The sequence below is a fragment of the Felis catus genome, chromosome C1 (assembly GCF_018350175.1).
Source record: "Felis catus isolate Fca126 chromosome C1, F.catus_Fca126_mat1.0, whole genome shotgun sequence".
Classification (NCBI taxonomy): Eukaryota; Metazoa; Chordata; class Mammalia; order Carnivora; family Felidae; genus Felis; species Felis catus.
The window spans coordinates 197,115,689-197,141,736 of NC_058375.1; the positions used below are offsets into that span (position 1 = coordinate 197,115,689).

Genomic DNA, 26,048 nt, shown 5'->3' on the forward strand with positions numbered 1-26,048 from the left:
GCCTTGTGTCAGGCTCCTTACTGACAGCGGAGAGCCTGCTTAGGGTCTCTCTTTCCTGTCTCTCTGCTCCTCCCCACATTATTTGTGTACACATATGTGCTCTATCTCAAAATAATAAACATTAAAAAAGAATGTGTTTATACATAAAAGTTAAAATTATGCCATTTTTGTTTTGTCCTATTATTTGACAACAAAACAAAACAAGATAACTGCCTTTCTTTTACAGATGTAAGAATATTTTCCTGGAATAAAGTTCTAAAAAGCGGAGGGGCTTAAAGCTTGGGATTATTATTTTTTTTATTGCTAAACTGTTTTCCAAATGGATTGGATTTTATTAAGGTTGCACTCATACAAGCAGTTAGGAAATGTCCCTCTTTCCTATATTCTTGACAACATAACAAGTCATTTTAAACTCTGCCAATCTCATACCCAAAGAATATGACAGTGTTGACTCCATTTGGAATTATGTGATTAAATATTAATTTTTATCATATTTTCAAAAAAATATGAACAGCATATCCATACTTTGCTCATTTTCCTATCAGGGCATTCATTTTTCTTATTGATTTCAGAGAGCTTTAAATCTATTAAAGTTATTAACCATTTGTCAAATGTTTCAAATAACTTTTATATCCAGTCCTTTTTATTATATTGTTTTTTATGATATTCATAGTGTTATTTTAAAATGAAGAAAATTGGTAACATCATACTTACCAAAATTAGTCCTATGAATCATCACTATAATGTTACTTCATACAACCATCGTATAAGACCATATACAAGACATGGTATAAAGTACCGTGTCTTCCTCACAGAGTAATTGTATCAAGCAAGTTAATATATATAAAAAAGATAAAACCCAACATAAACATCAAATTAGCTCACTTTATGATTGGCTGCCAAGTAAGTATTTTTTTTAATATACCCACTCTATAAAAACTGGTTTGGAACCTCATATTGATTTGAAATACAAATACTATGCAAATACTTTTCTGGTTATTTATATATTTGCACTATTCAAATATATCTGTAAACACACATGGTATAATTGTTTTGCAAGAGTCCTAAGAAATGACTGAACATATACTGAAATAAACAAACAATATATGCTTAGATTATGAATTATTTATAATGATAAATTTCTCATCTCAGAGAAGGACCATTATATTTATCTAAGCCATAATCTTTTTGTACAATAATTATGCTATTATATAATTATTTAATCCTCCTTTGACATTCTATTAATGTGGCTTAAAGTTTGAAGTAAGGCTCTTACCTTAGTAAAACTAAAAGCCTACAAATGTATTTATTAAAAACCAATTATGTCACTACATACATCTCAGAAAGGCTAACCTAAAAAAAACAGTGAGAGTAGTAAATACTGACAAAGATATGGAGTATCCAGATCATTCATATTTTACTGGTGGATATGCGAAATGGAATATCCACCCTGGAAAATAGTTTGAAAGTTTCCTATAAAGCTAAATATGTATCATACAACCCAGCAATTGTACTCTTGGCCATTTATTTCAGATACATGAAAAGTTATGTTCACGTAAAATCCTGAACACTAAACTTCATATCAGCTTTACTTCTAATAGTCAAAAAATGACCTCAGCCCAGATAACCTTCAACAGGTGAATGATTAAATAAACTGTGGTTCATACATACCATGAAATACTATTCACCATGAGGAAGAAATATATCAACGCACATTACAACCTAGATAAAACTCAAGAGAATCATGATGAGTAAAGAAAAGCCAATCCAAAAAGATTCTTTATTTTATAATTCTATTTATATAACATTAAAAAATTTGCATTTCAGAAACATATAACAGACTAGTGTTGCCCGTGATTTGGGATGGGGCAGGCTTGAGAGGGAAGTGCAGAACCAGATGCCAGTCCCAACGTGCAGCAGCCCATTGGTAGGACGGCGAGGAAGTGGGTAAGGTTTTAAAAGAATAATAAAATGGATTATTTGACAGTGGCTGTGGATACATGAATCAACACAGGTAATTAAAACTATACAGAACTTACACACACACACACACACACACACACACACACACACACACGAGAACAAGTAAAGCCTGGGGAAACCTGAGTAAGACAAGTGGATTGTTTCAATGTCAATATATGATTATGATATTACATACTATAGTTACCATTAGATTAACTGAGTAAAATATAAAGGGATTTCTGTGTATCACTGCTTACAAATGCATGTGAATCCACAATTACCTCAATGAAAATTTTAACTGAAAAAAATTAATGGTGTTGCAGAAGTAATATAAGGAAACTTAACTACATCTGTATAATTATAGGAGTTTGTAAATTGACAAAGTCTAAAATACATTTTTGTTTTATTTTGTATAAAAAAGAAATACTAGATGAAAATCTGATATCAATTTCATCAAAAATAATTCATTAAACACAGTTCATTTCATTTGCTGCTCTTTGATACATTTTGTTTTATTTACTCAGATTTTCTCATAGGTTTTATTTCCTTGGCTATGAAAAGTAACTATTTCAATGGAAGTGTGCTGTTTTAATCCTCAAAACTTTTTGGGAATTACTTCAATTTAAAAGCAAAATAGAATCGCTTCTCGGCCTTTTGGCTAAGATCAAGTGTAAAAGCAAAATAGTGCAGCTGCTATGGAAAACAGTATGGAGACTCTCAAAAAATTAAGACTGGAACTACCACACAATCAGTAATCCTATGTCTATGTATTTATTTGAAAGAAATAAAAATCTCAAAGTGTTATTTGCATTCATATGTTCATTGCAATACTATTCATAATGCTAAGATGTGGAAACAATGTAAATGTCCATGAATGGTTGAGAGGATGAATATGGAATATACATGTAATGGAATATGATTCATTCTTAATAATAAAGAAAATTTTGCAATATGCCACAACATGGGTAAACCTTGAGGGCATTTCCTTAAGTGAAATAAACCAGTCACAGAAGGATAAACACTGCATGACTTGACTTTAAATGAACTATCTAAAATATTCAAACTCATAGAAGTAGAGAGTAGAATGGTGGTTGCACTGATTGGGGGGAAAAGGGAAATGGGGAGTTACTAATCAATGTGTATAAAGTTTCAGTTATGCAAGATGAACAAATTGTAGACATCTGCTGTACAACATTGTGCCTATAGTTAACAGTACCATATGGTACACTTAAAAATCTGTTAAGAGGGCAGATTTCACTTTAAGTGTTCTTACTACAATAAAATAAATTTTAAAAAGGCATATCTGAATTTGAGTTATTTCTTATGCATTTCCCTTAGGCCAGTTTGCTAGCTAACCTTACACCTGATATCTTGGTAGAGTTTAAGTAGCAAGTTTTTGCCATTTAATAGACTGAAATGTTCAGATGGTTTAAAACTAGTGAACAAGAATCATCACTTCTTAACCCTATTAATAACAGTTTTAGAACTAAAGAGTTAAAATGCAAAGATTATTCACATAAGCCATGAGAGAGGAGAGAAAAGTAGAATCCTGAAATGGAAGTGAAAAATAGTATACCCCTGGGGCATCTGGGTGGCTCAGTCAGTTAAGTGTCCAACACATGATTTCAGCTCAGGTCATGATCTCAGGACAATGAGAGTAGGCATAGAGAGCATAGAGGCTGCTTAGGATTCTCTCACTCTCTCTCTCTCTCTCTGCCCCTCCCTTGTTTGTGCATGCATGCACTCTCTCTCCCTCTCTCTCTCTCAAAATAAATAAACTTAAAAAAAAAGAAAAATAGTATACCCCATCTGTTCCAGCAGAAGCTCAAAGATAATAGGCCATGCAGCAAATTAATGGCCAGATGAAGACTAGATATCCTCTTCCTCCTCTTCTTCAATACATAGTAAAATTGTGTTTATTTTTCAAGACTTATGTCAATTGATAGATGCATGGTATACACACACACATATATGATGGAATATTACACAGCCATTCCCTGTTTGCAAGAACATGGATGGACTTACAGGGTATTCTACTACATGAAATAAGTCACACTGAGAAACACAAATACCATATGATTTTACTCGTAAGTGGAATCTAAAAAACAAATGAGTAAACAAACAAAAAGCAGAATCAGGCCTATAAATAAGAGAACAAACTGATGGTTGCCAAAGGGGTGGGAGGGTGGGAAAAATGGGAGAAGGGTAGTAGGCATACAGACTTCCAGTTATGAAATGAGTAAGCCATGTAATAGAAAGCACAGCATAGGAAATATAGTCAATTACAAACCACACACACACACACACACACACACACACACACACACAATTTTTTTTGTCAATGATAAATGATATATATTTTTTTAATTTTTAATGTTTATTTATTTTTGAAAGAGAGAGAGAGAGGGGGAGTAGGGGGAGAGGCAGAGAATCTGAAACAGGCTCCAGGATCTGAGCTGTCAGCACAGAGCCTTATGCAGGGCTTGAAACCACAAACAATGAGATCATAACATGAGCTGAAGTTGTATGCTTAACCAACTGAGCCACCTAGGCACCTCAGTCAATTATATTTTAATAGCATGGTATTAAATACCACAGTGGAGGATGGGAAGACAGATAACAAAGTAAAAAAAAAAAAAATATATATATATATATATATACATATATATAGTTATATATTTATATAATATATATATATATACGATGTGTTAGTTACAGTACATTAGATGATGAAAAATAGAAGAAAATTAGTAGGGAAGAAGGATAAAAAGTATGCATTTGGAGATAGTACGTACAATTTTATGCAAGGATATTCTGAAAAGGTCTCAGTAGGAAGAACAACATTTGATTACAGTTCTGAAGGAGGTGAAGATATGTACTTATAATTAATTGTACAAATCCATTTTCATCTGGTAGGCTAAGATTTTCAAGGTTAAGGACCACACCAGCATCTAGAACAAGAACTGCCATATAGGTGGGACTTAGTAAGAATATGCTGAATGAAAAATCTAGTTTCATAACTTAAAATTAAATTTTATGAAATTGACCTGGAGTTCTACTTCAGAAAATTCTTGAGTTTGAATATGATATGGACCTAAATCAGGAGCATACCTAGAACTTCCCACACACTCATCGCTCAACATTTGAATTTAACAGAAGTATGATTTTCCAAATACTGTAGTCCAACATATCCAGAGAATAGTTGAAAAAATTTTTAAATCCTAAGAATATTGAGGGACAAGCCCAAGGCCACTCTCAGTGATGGATCCCCTAAGTCTACAATTTTCACAACATTAAAAGAATGATGTTCTAAATACATATATTTGATCAGTTTCTATTTATCCCAATTCTGATTTTGTTTCAGGTCTTTAGGTTATTTTAAGTATCTCACAGTATGACTAATTTTATATTTAGCACCACTTCCACTGACAAGAGTCTAAGGAGTTTCACACATAGCTAGCTACCTTATACCTGTGGCTACAGACTAAGTTTAAGATGTTTTTGTCTTCAAATACCTGCCTGCATTGATATGTCACGTCCCAGTAAAGTACTATACAAAAACCTCCCTTATGGTCAAAAGAAAACCACAAAAGTAGGTTCACTTTTGACTGAAAATACAACCACAGACATGGATCTAGCATGACCACTCAGTCTGGTATGATGAAATAGCCAATTTCTTGGTGCAAAATGGGAACAGCATATATGGCTGAAAGCCATATTAGAGACAAAATTACTACTACTTATGTGCTGTTACAGATTGCAGATAAAAGATGATTACACATATTATAGTTATCTAGTTTTCATTATAAGGGCTAAATGATTTAAGATTATAGAAAAGGCAGACTGAATGAAGAGTATAGGACAGGTACATTAATGAAAAATTTACCTTTGTTGCTCACTGTTAAAAGCCTTTCAGAGACTCACCTTAGACTGGGAACTAACTCTAGTCTGTCACGTGGGATAATGTATTTGTGAGTGCATTGATTATCAGTTCTAAAAATACCAATACTTGCATTAGGAGTCTTTCAGCTATTCTCCATTACCACCAAGAAAAAGTCCAAACTCCTTAGTATGAGATAGAAAGGTCTTTCTGATCTGCCTCTTCTCTCTCTCTACACATTCCACACCCTTCCATTCTCAGCTCTGCCTTTTCCAGAATATGCCATGCTTTTAACACCTACTCTAGTCTCTGCATGTACGCCTCTCTCTGCACAAATATTCCCCTTCATTTCCTCACAAGGCAAATTCCCTTAAAATAGTCACCTTCATTCACAAGCCTTCCTTGAACCCCACACTCCATTCTGCCTGAGTTGGTACCTCTTTACCTTCTAAATCCTATTATGGTGAGCTTACTATACTGTATTAAAATTTCTTTCTATAGGTCTTCTTCACTGACCTAAAATTTCTGAAGAAAGTGTCTTATTCATGTTTGGAAAAGCAAACATATTGAGCTGAAAATCTAAACATAAAACAAAAATAATAAAAACTAGCACTCAGGCACTCTTACTAAGGTTAGAAGAAACTAAGGCACAGTGAGTTGAAGTAACTGCCTAAGATTACCAAACCAGTAAATGACAAAGACAGAATGTGAACCCAAGAACTATAACTTCAAAGTTCATACTCTTCACTACTATCCTTTAGAAACTTCCTGAATATGACTATCTGTGTTTTTAAGTAAATATGTAAATAGGCATATATATATTTGCTTGTGTATATATAAGCATATACATATACGTGTATACAAAATTAATAAAAAATTAATTTTAAGAACAAACTCTAAACAGTAGTATGAAGTTACTTCAGTGAATTAGAAGTTCTGACAAGAGACCATCTGATATCCTAGAAATTATCTTCTTCCCCATCAATATATCATAGCACTCCACTTAATAATTTATGAAACATAATTATCAATGTACATAGATTGTTTTTTATGTGCTGTGCTGTGTATTGAGAAGATAAAATTATCATCATGGTAAGTGACACACTTATCACTACCGGATAAATTAGTAAAATATTGAAAATTTATGCATAAAGTCCTCATTATAAGATTAGGTCTACAAAATACTGTCCCTACTAAAATAATTACCTGAATAACTTTTCTATCCAGGAGAATAATAATATATGCTTATAAATATATTAAACTGCTTTTTTTCAGGAATATTATTTTATACCCCAAAAGCTTTTTTTAATTTAATTCAGTATTTTCTACACTAGTGATTCCTAAGCTTTGCTGCATACCACAATCACCTGATGAGCTTCAAAACAAAATGATAGTTGGACCAATACCCTTCATCTGGCCCTAATGAGATGTTCTAATACCTGCATATTAGGATTTGTTAAAAAGCTCCCCAGTAATTCCAATATTCAGCAAAGTTTGAGAACCAGAATTGTACTGAATTTTAGTTGGAATTACTGGAATTTCTTCTACAAAATTTTACTTGAATTTCTTCTCTATTTTATTAAAAGCAATTCTGACAAATGAAATCATTCCAAGTGATAATCAACTAGGCATCAGCAATGCCAGAACTCAGTTTGTGGTTTCTGGTACCATATTTATTGCCTGGCTACTGTATTCTTCAAATATAATTTCTTTAGTCTTGAACCATTCTCTTTAGAGATAATAAAAATAATTTCTATACTAAATCATCTCTGCAAAAGGACATAGTTAAATTTACTACCTAACCACCAAATCTAATTATGCAGAATTCTATTTTTATAAAGTATCAATTTCCACACCCTTAATATGGAAAAGCATGCTGCTTGGACAAGCCACAAGTTATTTAAAAGAAGGGAAGTTAGAATAAGAATAAAATACATAGAAACACAAACCTCTCAGGACAGTCTCCATCACACACTCCCTTCCCTAATCTACGTGTCCATCCCAACCCGTTTATAATCTTAAATGTCGCCTCAAGTTAGAAATGGTAATTACGAACAGTAACATAAATTAGCATAATAGTAACACTAATAGTAACACATGTGTGATATCAGAGATATGGTCTTACAGGAGCTAAATACGAATACGTTAAAATCTACATTGATATCCTATATCTAGTAAGGCATTAAGATTGTTTACAAATGTTTGATTCTCTCTTCTTCTGGATCCATGATAAAACTGCATTTCCTCACACCAATGAACTCTAATATGACCCTCATTTGGCTTCATTTGATCAAATACATGTAAGTATCATGTGTCACTCCTAAACAGAAGCTTCAAAAGACATTAGAACTTCTCTTTTGTGTTGGCAAAACGGACAAAATTCTCGATGAGTGACCATTGCATCAGCATAGGTCAAGAAGTAAAGACAATGACAACCTAAAGCAGAGTACCCAGCCATTCTTCATTGGACCTTTAACATGATTAAGAAAGAAAAAAAATCTTTGATGTTTCAAAGTCCTTGATATTTATGGGTTATTTTTTTACTGTGGTTAATCTAGCCTATCTTTAATGAAATTCTATATCTACATATGATTGCATATGTAAATATGTCTATTTCAGAAAAAAACACAGCACATGTATAAATAAAACTGCTCAAGTAAGATCAGTCAGTGTCCTACTGCATCATGTGTACAAAGTTTGTAAAAACATATCCAAGGTAGAACAGTGATGATTAGTCTATAAAGCATGACCAAAGAGTTTTGCTTATCACATGTTCATGCTGAGAACTCATTAAACATTTTTGATATTAAATTTGTGAAACAAGTCATTGGTTACATTGTGCTGACACCATGAGTAGCATTCATCAGTCTCCAACATGATGATAAATCACTGAATGATACAATGAAAATGTTGATCATTATGGTTCAGAAACAAATGTATGATTAAATTTGTGCTTTCACAAGACCTCATTTCAAAGTGGAATGATCCTTCAGACTAAATATTATAGCATCCTGAAGTCTAAATTCATGTGTTCCAGTTATTGACATAAAACACTGCCTCCATTTGCAAAAAAAAAAAAAAACAGGAAGAAGAATAAAATAATTTAATAAAATTAAACACCCAAATACAAAATAATAGACTCATAGATTATTAGGGGAAAAAATCCCCCAAATTGGTTATAAAATTTGAAAGAAATAACAATGCTTCTTTTTAATTTTCTGGGTTTTCAACTGGTTTTATGGGTATAACAATTATAACTAGAATTAAGACACTTTACACAGTTATACAACATTACCACCAAAACACCACATCACAATGAGTTTTTATTAAGAAATATATGGTAAGAATCACTGTCATTAATGATGAAAACTGTGTGATATATTTAGGGATGTATTGGTTAGTGGTAGATTGTGGGTTAGGGAGGGTGTCAAGAATAACAGTAAACACATTCTAGTGCTTAATCTATTTGAAATTTCATGGTGTTGGCAATAAACAGAAATAGGAAAAAGGTTGTTTTAGTTACTTTTTAAATTTTTATATTTATTTATTTATTATTTATTTACTTATTTATTTACTTATTTATTTGTTTTTATTTGATTCTATATTGTTTATTTCTGCTCTGATATTTATTATTTCTCTTCTTCTGCTGGGGTTAGGGTGTCTTTGCTGCTCTGCTTCTATTTCCTTTAGGTGTGCTGTTAGATTTTGTATTTGGGATATTTCTTGTTTCTTGAGATAGGCCTGGATTGCAATGTATTTTCCTCTCAGGACTGCCTTCGCTGCAGCCCCAAGCATTTGGATTGTTGTATTTTCATTTTTATTTGTTTCCATATATTTTTTGATTTCTTCTCTAATTGCCTGGTTGACCCACTCATTCGTTAGTAGGGTGTTCTTTAACCTCCATGCTTTTGGAGGTTTTCCAGACTTTTTTCTGTGGTTGATTTCAAGCTTCATGGCATTGTGGTCTGAAAGTATACATGGTATGATTTCAATTCTTGTAAACTTATGAAGGGCTATTTTGTGACCCAGTATGTGATCTATCTTGGAGAATGTTCCATATGTACTCGAGAAGAAAGTATATTCTGTCGCTTTGGGATGCAGAGTTCTAAATACATCTGTCAAGTCCATCTGATCCAATGTATCATTCAGGGCCCTTGTTTCTTTATTGACCGTGTGTCTAGATGATCTATCCATTTCTGTAAGTGGAGTGTTAAAATCCCCTGCAATTACCACATTCTTATCAATAAGGTTGCTTATGTTTATGAGTAATTGTTTTATATATTTGGGGGCTCTGGTATTTGGCGCATAGACATTTATAATTGTTAGCTTTTCCTGATGGATAGACCCTGTGATTATTATATAATGCCCTTCTTCATCTCTTGTTACAGGCTTTAATTGAAAGTCTAGTTTGTCTGATATAAGTATGGCTACTCCAGCTTTCTTTTGACTTCCAGTAGCATGATAAATAGTTCTCCATCCACTCACTCTCAATCTGAAGGTGTCCTCAGGTCTAAAATGAGTCTCTTGTAGACAGCAAATAGATGGGTCTTGTTTTTTTATCCATTCTGATACCCTATGTCTTTTGGTTGGCGCATTTAGCCCATTTACATTCAGTGTTATTATAGAAAGATATGGGTTTAGCGTCATTGTGATGTCTGTATGTTTTATGCTTGTAGTGATGTCTCTGGTACTTTGTCTCACAGGATCCCCCTTAGGATCTCTTGTAGGGCTGGTTTAGTGGTGACGAATTCCTTCAGTTTTTGTTTGTTTGGGAAGACCTTTATCTCTCCTTCTATTCTAAATGACAGACTTGCTGGATAAAGGATTCTCGGCTGCATATTTTTCTGTTCATCACATTGAAGATCTCCTGCCATTCCTTTCTGGCCTGCCAAGTTTCAGAAGAGAGATCAGTCACGAGTCTTATAGGTCTCCCTTCATATGTTAGGGCACATTTATCCCTCGCTGCTTTCAGAATTTTCTCTTTATCCTTGTATTTTGCCAGCTTCACTATGATATGTTGTGCAGAAGATTGATTCAAGTTACGTCTGAAGGGAGTTCTCTGTGCCTCTTGGATTTCAATGCCTTTTTCCTTCCCCAATTCAGGGGAGTTCTCAGCTATTATTTCTTCCAAGTACACCTTCAGCACCTTTCCCTCTCTCTTCCTCCTCTGGAATACCAATTATGCGTAGATTATTTCTCTTTAGTGCATCACTTAGTTCTCTAATTTTCCCCTCATACTCCTGGATTTTTTTATCTCTCTTTTTCTCAGCTTCCTCTTTTTCCATAATTTTATCTTCTAGTTCATCTATTCTCTCCTCTGCCTCTTCAATCTGAGCTGTGGTCGTTTCCATTTTATTTTGCAGCTCGTTTATAGCATTTTTTAGCTCCTCCTGGCTGTTCCTTAGTCCCTTGGTCTCTGTAGCAATAGATTCTCTGCTGTCCTCTATACTGTTTTCAAGCCCAGCAATTAATTTTATGACTATTATTCTAAATTCACTTTCTGTTCTATTGTTTAAATCCTTTTTGATCAGTTCGTTAGCTGTTGTTATTTCCTGGAGATTCTTCTGAGGGGAATTCTTCCATTTGGTCATTTAGGATAGTCCCTAAATGGTCATTTGGTCATTTAGGATAGTCCGCATTTAGGACTGCGGGGCACTTCCCCTGTGCTGTGGTGTATAACTGGAGTTGGTGGGTGGGGCCGCAGTCAGACCTGATGTCTGCCCCCAGCCCACCGCTGGGGCCACAGTCAGACTGGTGTGTGCCTTCTCTTCCCCTCTCCTAGGGGCGGGATTCACTGTGGGGTGGCGTGGCCCATCTGGGCTACTTGCACCCTGCCAGGCTTGTGGTGGTGGGGATCTGATGTATTAGCTGGGGTGGATGGTCAAGGTGCATGGGGGCAGGAGGGGCAGGCTTAGCTCACTTCCCCTTCGGTGATCCGCTTCAGGAGGGGCCCTTTGGCAGCGGGAGGGAGTCAGACCCGCTGCTGGAGGGATGGATCCGCAGAAGCACAGCTTCGTGTTTGCACGGTACAAGCAATTCCCTGGCAGGAACTGGTTCCCTTTGGGATTTTGGCTGGGGGATGCATGAGGGAGATGGCGCTGCGAGCGCCTTTGTTCCCCACCAAACTGAACTCTGTCGTCCTGGGGCTCAGCAACTCTCCCTCCCGTTGTCCTCCAGCCCTCCCGTTCTCTGAGCAGAGCTGTTAACTTATAACCTTCCAGATGTTAAGTCCCGCTTGCTGTCGGAACACACTCCATCTGGCCGCTCTGCTTTTGCAAGCCAGGCTCAGGGTCTCTGCTTGGCCGGCAGGCTGCCCCTCTGCCCCGGCTCCCTCCCACCAGTCTGTGTAGCACGCACAGCCTCTCCGCCCTTTCTACCCTCTTCTGTGGGCCTCTCGTCTGTGCTTGGCTCCGGAGACTCTGTTCTGCTAGTCTTCTGGCAGTTTTCTGGGTTTTTAGGCAGGTGTAGGTGGAATCTAAGTGACCAGCAGGACGCGGTGAGCCCAGCGTCCTCCTAAGCCACCATCTTCCCTGTGGAGACTCTTGTTTTTATTTGACAGCGAGAGACAGCAAGAGAGAGAGAGAGAGCCAGCAGGGGAGAAAGGCAAAGTGAGGAGGAGGAGGAGGAGGAGGAGGAGGAGTTGGAGAGAGAGAGAGAGAGAGAGAGAGAGAGAGAGAGAGAGAGAGAGAGAGAGAGAGAGAGAGAATCTTAAGCAGGCTCCACACTCAGGACAGAGCTGACATGGGGCTAGATACCATGACTCTGGAATCATGACCAGAGCAGAAATCAAGAGATGGATGCTCAACCAACTGAGCTACCCAGTCACCCCTGTTTTATTTTTTAAAGAAACTATCAATGAGAAAGTAAATTTAAATTAAGTAAATATAGAACACATCTATGGGTTTCTTTGGAGGGAATTTTTTTTGTTTTTTTATTTTTATTTTCTCATTGAAGTTTTCTTAGTTTGGAGAAACTTGAAAATTATTTAATGTTTGTTTTAGATTATGTATGAGGCTTATCTACAGCATGAAGGGCCTGTGTATGTGGTCTCACGGAATAATATTCTGCTCTCATTTTTTTATCTAAGCCTCAGAATAACTTAAGGCAAGAATTCTGCACACTTTTTGGAATAATAAAAGTTATATATATATGAGCTAAAACAAAAAAATGTGAAATTAAATATGAATATTCTGTTAGCAGTTCTATTACCTCCCACTTCATAGTTATTTCATTTAATATTATGCCAAGTGTCTAATATGTACACAGATACACATATTTATCCTTTAATATACATATTTATATAGATTCACAAAGATAATTTATTTGGAGGAAATATCTAGAATCAAAATAATTAAGTGTATATGACTGGCTTTTGAATTCCAAGGTTTGGCAAAAGGTTCATAACAATATTAATTAAATTTGTATTTAGATTAAAACATATCAGTCTTAAAAATTATAACATAAAACAATCTTAAGTAAAATGATCTTACTATAAAAATTCTTGGTTTTATAATAAAATGAAGACAACTAAATTTATTTACTACCCGAGGTGAAACAATATAAACTGTGTAACTAGAACCCAGACAAAAAAAGTCATTATTTATGTTTTAAAATTAATGGATCAGAAAAAGACAAGTATTTGCATTTATTCATATTCTGTTCGTTTCAAAGTTACATTTTTCAGTGGTATAGCCAGTAAAATTAGAAGGCTAAAAGTAGCCTTTAAATGATGCCCCTTACCAAATTCTACTACATTATTTTTACACAGTAACTTTTTTTTTTCTCTTCAGAGGACTCATATAAATTTTAAAAATTTACGCAATGGATATTTGTGAAACCAAAAGTTAGAAAAACATATTGATATATATGAAGAAGTCAACTGCATCAAAATTGTCAATGTATGAAAATATAAATACTTATTGTCGTACTTTTCTTGATGAATAAGTGAAAGAAAAGGCTACATGATGGCTTCCCTTTCTCTCGCTTGGATTCCCATCCCTTCTCCCTCAGGTTGCCGATGCCAATTTCTAAAATCTTACAGCTTGAATCATAGAAAGGGGACTTCTTATTGGGTTGGTGAGGAGCTAGAATTGGGGCTCTCAGAACTTGCCACTGTTTAAAGTGATTCTTTTCAGGGAGGAGTTAAGATGGCAGAGCAGTATGGAGACGCTGAGCTTGTCTCGTCCCTGAAATCCAGCTAGATCAGCACCAAACCATTGTGAATACCTAGGAAATTGATCTGAGGATTAACACAGCAATCTGTATAACCTGAGCCACAGAACTTAGCAGGTATGTGGTGCTGAGAGGTGAACTGGGGGAGAGAAAGCCTCAGAAGGCAAGGAGCCATTTTTGCGGAAAGAGAACAGAGAGAAAAAGAGAAAGGGGGGGGAATGTGGCACATCAGGATAATGCAAGAAAAGCATTTCCCCCAGAAGTAGCTGGAGAGAAAGAGAGAAGAGTGAAAACACTCACAGGGGAATGAACAAGGAATCTGTTCCCCAAAACCATTGATGGGAAAAAAGGAGAGGGTTTCAATACCACCAGGATTCTATGAACAGTGGAGGGCAGAGTCTGAAGCTTCAGAGATCAGTGCCTGGCGATGCCTGGTGAAGAAGTAGGGTGAATCCCCAGGAGCAGGCATTGTAGTCTGAGGGGTCCATGTGCCACACAGGGAGAAGGGATTCCCTGTTTGTAGTGCATTTGGTAGAGGCCATACAGCTTCCCTGCAGCAAACACCCCAGTGGACCTGAGAGAACAGCCACATTTGCTGCTATTGGGAAAAAGACTTGAGAGTGTGGTGAAAACTGGCACCAGCTGTGTATCATGATTTGCTATAATCTCTGAACCACTGCTGCTGCACAATCGCACAAATGTTTTCTGGAGCAAGCCAGCATCCAGCCATTGCTCAGCAAAACCTCCCCCAGAGAGTTGCCACTGGTCCAAGCCCCAGGGATCTCTGAAGCATGGAGTTTTGAAACACAACCCCATCTGACATAAAACTCTGGAGAGAGGTGACACCTGGCAGGTAGACAGCTTGGACAAGGGCAGAGTAGAGCCAGGGAGCAGACAGACGCCTAAGACAAAGGAGGGGTACTTGATCATGGGGAGGTGAGAGTGAGAAGTTCCTGTGCCAGACACAAGGGAGCTGGGTAAAGCCTTTTTCAACTCTACCACCCACGTGCATGTTTGCACACACATAGATCCACCCCAGTAAGCTAAGCAGTGCCATTTAGTGGAGAATGGAGGCATTACACCAAGCCTCACCTAACTGAACATCCAGGTACATACCCCAGAAGACCAGCACAAATCCCTCCATCTGCTTAGTGTACACACTACAGCATGCTTCAAAGTTTGAGTTCTAGGGGAAAATAGATATAACTTCATCTGGGTTTCATTCTGTTTGCTAGTTCATTTATTTCTTCATTTACTTTGCTTCTGTTTTTGCTTAGTTTTCTTTTTCTTTTTTTTTTTTTCCTCTCTTTATTTTCTCTTTCTTGGATACAGAAAGAACATATTATTTTTAATTTTTTTAATATTTTTTTCTATTTTATTTTTTATTTTATTCTATTTTACTATATAATTTTGTTTAATTTTTAAAATTTTTCTTATTTGTTTTCTTTTCCCTTTTCCTCTGTTCTAACAAGTTTCTTTCAATAAGTGGATCAAACACACTTAGGGTCCAGCTTCTTTTATTTAATGTTTTTGTTTTGTTTTTAATTTTTATTCTTTATTTTATTATTATTTTTGTTCCTACAAAATGAGAAGTCAAAGGAATTTACCCCAAAAGAAAGAACAGGAAGAAATGACATCCAATGATTTAATCAACACAGATATACGTAAGATGTCTGAACTAGAATTTAAAACCACAATTATAAGAATATTGGCTGGGGTTGAATAAAGCATAGAAGACACCAGAAAATCTTTCTCCAGAGATAAAAGAACAGAAGTTACTAAGGCTGAAATTACAAATGCTATAACCAAGATGCAATCTTGAATGGATGCTGTGATGGCAAGGATGGAAAAAGCAGAGCAGTGAATCAGTAACATGGAAAATGCTGAAGCAGAAAAAAGGAGGGAAACAAAGACAAAAAAACACAAGACTTAGTGAACTCAGTGACTTACTAAAAATGAGTAACATCTGAATCATAGGAGTCCCAAAAGATAAAGAGAGAGAAGAAGGGGCAGAAGGTTTATGTGAGCAAATTATAGCTGAAAACATTTCTAATATGGCAAAGGACACAGACATCAAAATCCAAGAGCACAGAGAATTCCCATTAGATTCAACAAAAAACAACCATCATCAAGGCATATCGTAGTCAAATTCACAAAATACACAGAGAAGGAAAGAGTTACAAAAGCAGCAAAGGGAAAAAAGTGCTTAACCTACAAGGGAAGACAGATCAGGTTTGCATCAGATCTGTCCACAGAATCTTGGCAGGCCATAAAGGAATGGCAGAATATATCCAATGTGCTGAAGCAGAAAAATAGGCAGCCAAAATTTCTTTATCCAGCAAGGCTGTCATTCAACATAGAAGGAGACATAAAGAGTTTCCCAGACAAACAAAAAACAAAGGAGTTTGTGATCATTAAACCAGCCCTATAAGAAATTTTGAAGGGGTCTCTTTGGGCACCCCAGGTGGCTTAGTTCATGAAGCATCTGATTTGACTCAGGTCATGATCTCAGGGTTTATGTGTTTGAGCCCCATGTTGGGCCCTGTGCTGACAGCTCAGAGCCTGAAGCCTGCTTCAGATTCTGCATCTCCCTCTTTCTCTGTCCTTCCCTTGCTCATACTCTCTATGCCTCTCTCTCTCTCTCTCAAAAATAAATAATAAACATTAAAAAAAAAAATTAAAGGGACACTTTGAGTGAAGAAAAGACAAAGCAAAACAGACCAAAAGCAACAAAGACTAGAGAGGGCCAGAGAACATCATCAGAAACACCAACTCTACAGGCAAAACCATAGAACTAAATTTGTATCTTTCAATAATCATTCTAAATGTAAATGGACTAAATGCTCAAATCAAAAGACATAGGGTATCAGAATGGATAAGAAAACAAGCCCCATTTATATGCTGCTATAAGAGACTCAGTTTAGACTTAAAGACAACTGAAGATTGAAAGTAAAGGGATGGAGAACCATCTATCATGCTAATGAATATCAAAGGAAAGTCAGAGTAGCCATACTTCTTTTTTTTATTTACTATTTCATTTCATTTTACTTTACTATTAGATTCGATTTTATTTTATTTTATTTTTGAGAGAGACTTAGAGAGACAGAGTGTGAACAGGGGAAGGGCAGAGATAGAGGGAGACACAGAATCTGAAGCAGGCAGAGCCTGACACAGGGTTCAAACTCACAAGTGGTGAGATCATGACCTGAACCAAAGTCGGACGCTTAACCAACTGAACCACCCAGGCGCCCCTGTAGTAGCCATACTTCTATCAGACAAACTGGATTTTAAAATAAAGACTGTAACAAGAGATGAAGAAGGGCATTATATAATAATTAAAGGGTCTATCCACTAAGGAGATATACAATTGTAAATATTTATGCCTCCAACTCAGAAACCCCCAAACATATAAATCAATTTTACACAAACATAATGAAACTCATCAACAATAATACCAAAAGAGTAAGGGACTTCAACATCCCACTTACATCAATGGACAGACAATCTAATAAGAAAATCAACAAGGAAACAATGGCTTTGAATGACACACTGGACTGGATAGATTTAACATATATTCAGAACATTTCATCCTAAAGCAGGAGAATACACATTCTTCTTGAGTGCATATGGAACATTCTCCAGAGCAGATCACATCCTGGGTCACAAATCAGCCCTCAACAAATACAAAAAGATGGATATCATACCATGCATATTTTCAGAACACGATGTCATGAAACTTGAAATCAACCACAAGAAAAAAAATTGCAAAGACCAGAATACTTCCTACTAAATACATCCTACCAAAGAATGAATGGGTTAACCAAGAAATTAAAAAGTACGTTAAAAATTACACGGAGCCCAATGAAAATAAAAACAGGACAGTCCAAAACTTCGGGGATGCAGCAAAGGCAGTCATAAGAAGGAAGTATATAGCAATCCAGGCCTTCCTAAATAAGGAAGTTCTCACACAACCTAACTTTCCACCTAAAGAAGCAGGAAAAAAGAACAGCACATAAAGCCCCAAATCAGCAAATGAAAGGAAATAATAAAGATTATAGCGGAAATCAATGATATTGAAAAAACAAACAACAAATAACAACAACAACAAAACAGTAGAACAGATCAATGAAACCAGAAGCTGGTTCTTTGAAATAATTAGCAAAATTGATAAACCCCAAGCCAGACTGATCAAAAAGAAAAAGGAAAGGACCCAAATAAATAAAATCACGAATGAAAGAGGAGACATCACAACCAACGTCACAGAAATACAAAAAATAAGAGAATATTATGAGCAATTACATGCCAACAAATTGGGCAATCTGGAAGAATTGGACAAATTCCTAGAAACATATAAAGTACCAAAACTGAAACAGGAAGAAATAGAAAATATGAACAGACCCATAACCAGCACAGAAATTGAATCAGTAATCTAAAATCTCTCAACAAACAAGAGTCCAGGGTTGGATGGCTTTCCAGGGGAATTCTACCAAACATTTAAAGAAGATTTAACACTTACTCTCTTGAAGCTGTTCTAAAAATTAGAAATGGAAAAGAAAACTTCCAAACTCTTTCTATGAAGCCAGCACTACCTTGATTCCAAAACCAGACAAAGACCCCACTAAAAAGGACAACTATAGACCAATTTCTCTGATGAACATGAATGCAAAAATACTCAACAAGATGTTAGCCAACCGTATCCAACAATACATTAAAAAAATAGAAATGGAAGGAAAATTTCCAAACTAACTCTACAAGGCCAGCATTATCTTGATTCCAAAACCAGACAAAAACCCCACTAAAAAGGAGAACTACAATTTCTCTGATGAACATGGATGCATAAAATATCAACTAGTACCTTGTTGACTCACTAGGGTCAGGAACAGGACAGGGATGTCCACTCACCACTGTTATTCAACATAATGTTGGAAGTCCTAGCATCAGCAATCAGACAACAACAAAAAAAAATTAAAGGCATCCAAAATCAGCAAAGAGGAAATCAAACTTTCACTCTTTGCAGATGACATGATACTCTACATGGAAACCCCAAAGGCTCCACCAAAAACTGCTACAACTGATACATGAATTCAGCAAAGTGGCAGAATAAAAATCAATGTACAGAAATTTGTTGCATTTCTATACAGCAATAATTAAGCAGCAGAAAGATAAATGAGGAATCAATCCCATTTACAATTGTACTGAAAAACATATACTTAGGAGTAAACCTAACCAAAGAGGTGAAAGATCTATACACTGAAAACTATGGAAAGCTTATGTGAAGACACACACACACACACACACACAAACACACACACACACACACAAATGGAAAAACATTCTATGCTCACTGTAAGAAATATTGTTAAAATGCCGATACTATTCCAAGTAGTCTACATATTTGGTGCAATCTCTATCAAAATAACACCACCAATCTTCACAGAGCTAAAACAAACAATTCTAAAATTTGCATGGAACCAGAAAAGCCCCCAAATAGCCAAAGTAATGTTGAAAAAGAAAATCAAAGATGAAGGCATCACAATTCCAGATTCCAAGCTGTATTACAAATCTAAAATTATCAAGATAGTGTGGTACTGGCACAAAAACAGACACAGATCAATGGAACAGAATAGAGAACCCAGAAATGGACCCACAAATGTATGGCCAACTAATTTTGACAAAGCAGGAAAGAATATCCAGTGGAAAAACAACAGTCATTTCAGCAAATGGTGCTAGGAAAACTGGACAGCGACATGCAGAAGAATGAACCTGGACCACTTTCATACACCATACACAAAAATAAATTAAAAATGGATGAAAGACCTAAACGTAACACAGGAAGCCATAAACATCCTACAGGAGAAAACAGGCAACAACCTCTTTGACCTTGGCTGCAGCAACTTCTTACTGGACATGCCTCCATAGGCAAGGGAAACAAAAGCAAAAATGAACTATTGGGACCTCATCAAGATCAAAAGCTTTTGCACGGCAAAGGAAACAATCAGCAAAATGAAAAGGTAACTGACGGAATGGGAGAAGATATTTGCAAATGACATTATCAGATAAGGGGTTAGTATCTAAAATCTATGATGAACTTATCAAACTCAACACCCAAAAAACAAATAATCCAGTGAAGAAATAGGAAAAAGACATGAGTAGACACTTTTCCAAAGAAGACATCCAGATGGCTAACAGATATGAAAAGATGCTCAACATCACTCATCATCAGGGAAATACAAATCAAAAGCACAATGAAATACCACCTCACACCTGTCAGAACGGCTAAAATTAATAACTCAGGAAACAGATGTTGGCAAGGATACAGAGAAAGGGGAACCCTTTTGAACTGTTGGTGGGAATACAAACTGATGAAGCCACTTTTGAAACAGTATGGACATTCTTCAAAAAAGTTAAAAGTAGAACTACTCTATGACCCAACAAATGCACTACTAGGTATTTATCCAAAATAAACAAAAAGCTGATTCAAAGGGGCACACACCCCCCAATGTTTATAGCAGTACTATCAACAATGGCCAAATTATTGAAAGAACCCAAATTTCCGCTGAATGCCAAAAGGATAAAGAAGAAATGGTGTGTGTGTGTGTGTGTGTGTGTGTGTATATGCATGTATATATGTGTATGTATATATATGTGTGTGTATATATATATATACACATACGCACACACATATATACACATATACATATACATACACATATATACATATATACATATATATACATATATATACGTATATACATATATATACATATATAATGGAATATTACTCAGCAATAAGAAAGAATGAAATCTTGCCATTTACAACAACGTGGATGGAACTAGAGTGTATTATGCTAAGCGAAATGAGTCAGAGAAAGACAAATATTGACTTCACTCATATGTGGAACTTAAGAAACAAAATCAATGAACATAGGGAAAGGAAAGCAAAATTAATATAGAAACAGAAAGGGAGACAAACCATAAGAGACTCTTATATACAGAGAACAAACTGAGGATTGCTAGAGGGGTTTTAGTTAGGGGGGTGGGCTAAATGGGTGATGGATATTAAGGAGGATACTTGTTTGGATGAGTACTGGGTATTTTATGTAAGTGATGAATTACTAAATTCTATTCCTGAAATCATTATTACACTACATGTTAACTAACTTGGATGTAACTACCTACCTACCTCAAGAAATAAATAAACAAACAAACAAACAAACTGATTCTTTCCTCCCAAGTACTTTACTTTTCATGTAGGAAGACATATTTCCTCCTCTTCCAAACCTCTTTATTTGGGATTTTCTTACCTAATGCTACCCTGACAAGGATGAATGCAATAATCTTAGTCTCTAATTATCTTGTAATATCTGCACCTTCCATCTACAAAGACCATTCTGATCCTTTAGACCTTCCTCTTGGGTAGGACTAAGATGATGGCACACCAGCTCTTTCCTGTAGCCCTCATCTGGTCCATGGGAAAGATTTACTTTTTTTCTTGGATAAAACTCGGAAAGTCCAAAAAAAATCATGTCTTGGTCATTCCAAACTCAAGGTAATTAATCAACCTATCTTTCACATACCTGTTCACCATATCCTTCAAACTGAAAAACTGCCTCCTTGATCTTCTTAAAGGCACACTCATGGAGAGAAACATGCCCACCACTATTCTGCTCTGCAGGATATGGGAATAGATATCACAGCATACCAGAATCTCTCTTCAGAAATCTTCTTCAATCTTCTCCTCAATTTTAGTAAAGTGTTTAAGAATCCTAACACTAATTTTCCCCTTCTTTCTTCTTCCAAATTGATCATGACAGTCTTATACATTGGAATGTGGTTCCTGTTGTCTTCAGGTCTCAACTAAAACTTCCCTTCCTATGTATTCAATTACATATATAATCTGAAATGAGGTAACTTTGTTTTACAAAGCAGCTTAAAACGCATTTCTGTTTGATGTTAGTGCATTTTAAAAACATCATAAATTTAATCATAAACATAATATAATGTTCAGTCCCTAATTGCCAAGTTTTATAATCTACATCAGTCTGACAAATAGGATAATTCCCTCTATACTATTTTGTGATATGTGGATACAGACTGAACTGAATAGTACTTTTATCATGCTTTACAGGGGCGAACTCCTTGTGCACCTAGTCTCTCATTTACTTTTGATTTCAAATTAGTGGGAAAGCTAAATAACCACATACACATCTGGCTGTATCATTAAAATAACAGAATTATTAAAATCTTCACTGTTATATTCCATTCACTCAACTGAATAAGCCATCTTTACCCAAGTATAATTTAATTATGATGATCATAATTAATACTGGTTAGAAGGACTACAACTATAAAGCAGTCCTATAGTTTGTATATCGTGCTTGTCTTATGCTTGCTGTTGGAAAACATCTGGTTAATTTTAGAAGTAACGCAAACAATATGGAGATAGTATACATAGTATAGCAGAAAAAGCCCTTTGCTTAAAATCAATATCCAGTTCAGATCTGTGTTCCCATTTTTCTTATTACTTAGACTATTTAATAAGTATTACCAAAATTATTTTCAGAAGCGTTCTCTCCTTTTTTTTTTTTAGTTTTAGTTTTTCATTAAGTAAGCTCTATGTCCAATGTGGGGCTTGAATTCATGACCCTAAGATCAAAAGTCACATGCTGTACTCACTGAGCCAGCCAGGTGCCTTGCATTTACTCTTAAATGAGTATGTACATATGTGTATGCATTCACAGACAGCCACATAATACTTCAGTTATCTTCTGTTGATAATACATTATCTATAGTGATTGTTCCAGGGGAAAAAAAATTAGAAAAAAACACTACACTCCAGGATATTTCATAGCTACAGGAATGAGGTAAGCTTACTCAATCTTTCAGATTCTTAGTTGTTTTTTGTTTTTTTTAATCTGTAAAATAGTGATAAAGCCAGTTTACTACTTTCCAGAGTTAATAAAATCTGGTAAGATAATTTATGTTAAAATTCTACATAAAGTGGTACAAACAGATAAGACAGTTCTATCATACTCCTAAACACACACATATGTACACATACACATAAAATTCAAAAAAAAAAAAAACTAGCAGTAAGTACCTCATGGGGCTTCATCTCTGAAATTTCCTGACTGCTATTGGAGATCCTTTAATTTCAACAGTAACATGCTTTATCACTAAATATCACCACTTAGAATACTTTATGTAGAGGAATGTTTTGTAAAACTTCTCATTTGGCAGATTCATTGCCCTATTAGTGAAAGGCTATAAAAATGATATTTTCATTCTATATTCTTTTAACTAAGAACTTTAAAAATCAAAATGATTTAATATTTGCAATTTAGCAGGCTCAGTGCCTTTAGTAGGTAGAGGTGTCTTGCATACCAGAAGTTCATCTACAATTTGGAAGGTGATCTTTCTCCCAGAATTCTGAAAATGCTGTAAAAACTTTATATGGCACTGAATTGCTTCATTCCAAAACCCAGAGCTTTCTAATATGACCAGCTTAAAGAAATTTCAAGGCTGCAATCTTAGTATTTTAAATGAAATTGATAAGTTAGATACTTAACTTTAAATTTTCTGATCTGAATAAAAATATGAAGTTTAACAATTCCTTCCTAGACCTACAGTATGCACAAATTAGAAATGAGTGTAGCACTTCCCGCCCCCTCCCTCCAGCTTTCTGTCTCATATGAATCTAAACGAGAAAGCATATTGAATTGATTTAAATTGGATCCCACAGAAGGAAGCTGGCTGAAGACATGGAGGCTAACTCATAGTCTGTGACCAGACTGGTTTGTCTAATGATGTAGTTGTTGTCACAATAAATGACTACATGCACAGATTTCTGTCTAGTTAGACATTTGGCTTGAAATAAACATTCACAGAACTGAATCCAAACATCAAAGTAGGCCAAAAGTTGCCTTAAGCTCTGCCAACCTAGTGCTAATTCAACTAGGAGTAACACGTTTTTTTGTGGTTTTTTTTTTTTCGTTTCACAACAAATGAGTCTTTCAATCTATTAAACTGAATCTGATGATGATTTGGGGAACATGTATGATGAGAACATTATCCCACTGCAGTAGGTCTGGAGCCTAATTTTCCTGTCAAATGTCACTTACCTACTTTGGTATCTTAGAAGCAGAACAAATGATCCAAGAACTGAGAGAGGAAATACTTTGGCTGTGTAAATGGATTCAGGAAAAAGGTACATGTTTAACCACTTACTTTTTTTTTGTAATGCCTATTTTACAACTAGGTGTAGAGAGTATTCCTTTGTCTGAAATTAGTTCTAGCTCACCTTCCTAGGTTTCATTAAAAACACAATAAATTTAATGAAAGTAGTACCATACGTAAAAAGAGTTCGCATAGGGCTCCATTTAGTCTGTGTCACATATCTTGGAATGCCGTGCATTTGATTTGTAGATTTTTCATCCCATACGGCTGAAGAGAATAACATGTAGGAACTGTAGGAAAATATAGTAAATAAAGGACAGTACTAGTAGCACAGAGTTATTTGGATGGAAAATATATAAATACCAAACAAGAGACTTTCCAAATTACTTGCAGACTAAAATAATATACACAGCTAAACAACACTGAATGTATTACTCAGAAGACAATGATATACTGTGTATATCATTGATTTATATTGGTATTTGAGGACAAAATAAAAAGAAAGTAATTGGTTAAATATGAATATTAATGCCTGGTTAAATAGCACCACACCAATTTTTTTCTAAATTGAGTTTCTTATGATGTTTATATTCTTTTTTGAACTAATAAACTAAGTATTGATTTCAAATGCAGATATGGCTTTATTTAGCAACATGCAAGAACTGCAGGATTTCTTTTTTCCATTCAACTTGTGATATTAACCACGGGACCATACAATATTTGTGGGGTCCAGTGCAAGATAAAAATCTGAGCTCCCTTATCCAAATTAGAAATTTCAATATGGCAACAACAAAAAATGGGGCCCTTATAAGCACAGGGCCCTGTGCAACTACACAGATTACAGACTCATGAAGCCAGCCATGCATGGAACCATCACCAAAACTTCCTACTGACTTTCATTTGTATTACTAATAGAATTGCAAAGACACAAAGGTAGTTTTTACTAAAGCATTATTCCTTGCCAACTTAATCAATGGAAACTTACCCTCCCACTGGGTCCACCCATACCTATTTATCTGACACATCAAAATGACCAGGCTGTAGAAAACATGGCAGCGAGGACAAGAAGTTGGGGAATTAAGACACACATCAACCTCTCCAGTTTCCTGCCTTTGATAGAAACTCACAATAGTGTACTGTTCATAAAATCCTTTTATTCCTTTACTGGAGAGATCTGGCTCACACCATTGGAGACTTGTGAAAAGACGCAACCCTGAGGAAAGTGGTTCAGAAACATTTGCTCTTTTTCAAGATCTTTTCTGCCTACATTGAAAAAGATAATAAATATCTATAATATCTGAATTAAAACTCCTGAACTTCAAACTGCCTTGTTCTTGTATCATTCAAACTCACATAATGCATTCACATAAAATATGAATAAAGCTTTTAAAACCATGACAAGATTAAATTAACTGATCTATATACATGAACTTTGTGAAATACCCACGTTCAAATCTTACATCATTATTAGCAATACAGCATACTACTGACATATATGTCAGTAGGGGGTTGGAACATACAGTCTGGGGCCACTACAGAAATTGAGCAAGCAAATTCTTCCTTTAATGTAGTCTATCGGCACGCCTCAGTAATAATTATTCCTTTACCTTTCATTTATTTAAGGCAGATTTTTTTCACAGCATTTCAAAGCTTGACAAATCCAGAAGATAATATCAGCATATTTAAATACTTAATTTCATCAAATGCAACTTTATTTGCTAAATAAGGATGTTTTCCATGTCCTTTCATCCAAATTCTCATGATAAGGCCTTTGATAAGATAGTATCATAAATTGATTTTCTACAGCAAATACACATATAAGAAAAATATACTAACTAAAGAAGGGGAAGAAAAGATT

General features: G+C 35.4%; 1 protein-coding gene across 6 annotated transcripts in view; it reads right to left on the bottom strand.

Moving 5' to 3' along the window:
* The window catches only part of ERBB4 (erb-b2 receptor tyrosine kinase 4), a 1,138,707-nt gene that overhangs the window by 992,938 nt on the left and 119,721 nt on the right, over window positions 1-26,048 (bottom strand). The window lies entirely within an intron of this gene.